The following is a 2,336-nucleotide window of genomic DNA, read 5'->3' as shown; positions in this document are numbered from 1 at the left end:
GATTCTTCCATGAAGGATTATAGGTATTTCCATAGGATTCTCCCATGTAATTCACCTCTTCTATTGCAGAATTCTCAGGGTAATAAGCTTCTCCTTCAGGGGAGGCTTCTTTAGCACTGCCGGATGCAGCTTGTATTCCAGTCAGACTCTGAGAAATCATATTGACTTTCTGAGTCAATATTTTATTCTGAGCCAATATTGCATTCAGAGTATCAATCTCAAGAAATCCTTTCTTCTGAGTTGTCCCATTATTCATAGGATTTCTTTCAGAAGTGTACATGAACTAGTTATTTGCAACCATTTCAATGAGTTCCTGGGCTTCTGCAGGTGTCTTCTTCAAATGAAGAGATCCTCTAGCAGAGTGGTCCAATAACATCTTAGACAATTCAGACAGACCATCATAGAATATACATATGATGCTCTATTCTGAAAACATGTCAGAAGGACACCTTCTGATCAATTGCTTGTATCTTTCCCAAGCTTCATAGAGGGATTCACCTTCCTTCTGTCTGAAGGTTTGGACTTCCACTCTAAGCTTGCTCAACTTTTGAGGTGGAAAGAATTTGGCCAAGAAAGTATTGACTAACTTTTCCCAAGAGTTCAGGCTATCTTTAGGTTGTGAGTCCAACCATGTCTTAGCTCTGTCTCTTATAGCAAAAGGGGAAAAGCATAAGTCTGTAGACCTCAGGATTAACCCCATTGATCTTAATAGTGTCACAGATTTGCAAGAATTCAGCTAAGAACTGATGAGGATCTTCCAATCGAAGTCCATGAAACTTGCAATTCTGCTGCATTAGAGAAACTAATTGAGGCTTCAGCTCAAAGTTGTTTGCTCCAATTGCAGGAATTGAGATACTTCTACCATAGAAGTCAGAAGTGGGTGCAGTAAAGTCACCAAGCATCTTCCTTGCATCTCCTCCATTGTTATTGGGTTCGGCCATCTCTTCTTCTTTTTCGAAAAATTCTGTCAGGTCCTCTCCAAAGTGTTGTGCTTTAGCTTCTCTTAACTTCCTCTTCAAAGTCCTTTCAGGTTCAGGATCAGCTTCAACAAGAATGTTCTTATCCTTGTTCCTGCTCATATGAAAAAGAAGAGAACAGAAAAGAATAGGAATTCTCTATGTCACAATATAGAGATTCCTTTATGTGAGTAGAAGAATAGAAGAAATAGAATGAAGAAGGGAGAAGAAAAATTCGAACACAGAGAGGGGGAAGGTTCGAATTATAAGAAGAAGAGAAGTGTTAGTAATTAAATAAATAGAAAGAGATGAGAGAGAGTTATTCGAATTTTAATCATAATAAAAGAAAAACATTTTTGTTTTTATTTTAATTATTGGTTAATATTCGAAAATTAAGAGAAGAAATAAAATAGAATTTGAAAACTAAATAAATTAATTAATTAAAAAGATTTTTAAAAAAGTGGTTAGTGATTTTCGAAAATTGGAGAGAGAAAAGTAGTTAGGTGGTTTTGAAAAAGATATGATTGAAATAGAAAACTTTTAAAATCAAACAAAAAGCCAAGTAGTTAATTAAAAAGATTTGAAAATCAATTTTGAAAAGATAAGAAGTTAGAAAAGGATTTTTGAAATTCAATTTTGAAAAAGATACGATTGAAACTTATTTTGAAAAAAATTTGAAAAGGAAATTAAAAAGATTTGATTTTTGAAATTAAAGTTGATTACTTGACTAACAAGAAACTAAAAGATATGATTCTAGAATTTAAAGATTGATCCTTTCTTAATAGGTAAGTAACAACTTGAATTTTTTTTTAATCAAAACATTAAATGTTAGCATTAATTTCGAAAATATGAAATAAAAATAAGAGAAAGATTTTGAAAATTAAAAGAAGATTTTCGAAAAACATGATGGAAAAAAATGAAAAAGATTTGATTTTTAAAAAAGATTTGAAAAAGATAGGATTTGAAATTGAAATTATGACTTGACTAATAGGAAACAACTAAATTTTAAAACTTTTGGACTAAATCAATTCAAAATTTTGAAATTTATGAGAAGAATATGGGAAAGATATTATTTTTAATTTTTTAAATTTTTAATGAGGAGAGAGAAAAACATCAAAATGATTGGCAAAACATAAGAAACTACGATCAAAACAAATAATGCATGCAAGAACACTTTGAATGTCAAGATGAACACCAAGAACACTTTGAAGATCATGATGAACATCAAGAATATATTTTTGAAAAATTTTTAAGAAAAGAGATACATGCAAGACACCAAACTTAAAAATTTTTAATCTTTAGACACTAAGAATTCAAAAATGCATATGGAAAATAAGAAAATACACAAAACAAGAAAAACTAAAGATCAAACAAGGAAAA

At 30.9% G+C, this 2,336-nt stretch overlaps 1 non-coding gene across 1 annotated transcript; it reads left to right on the top strand.

Moving 5' to 3' along the window:
• Window positions 1–434: 434 nt before the first annotated feature.
• On the top strand, window positions 435–538 carry LOC148579522 (small nucleolar RNA R71). Its single transcript, XR_015898454.1, has one exon. It is a non-coding gene; the product is annotated as a small nucleolar RNA R71 (small nucleolar RNA).
• The last annotated feature ends 1,798 nt before the right edge of the window (window positions 539–2,336 follow it).

This window comes from Arachis ipaensis, chromosome B10 (genome assembly GCF_059453495.1).
Source record: "Arachis ipaensis isolate K30076 ecotype BB chromosome B10, ASM5945349v1, whole genome shotgun sequence".
NCBI lineage: Eukaryota > Viridiplantae > Streptophyta > Magnoliopsida > Fabales > Fabaceae > Arachis > Arachis ipaensis.
Note: the sequence above shows the minus strand (reverse complement) of the source record. Positions and strands in the feature narration are given on the sequence as shown.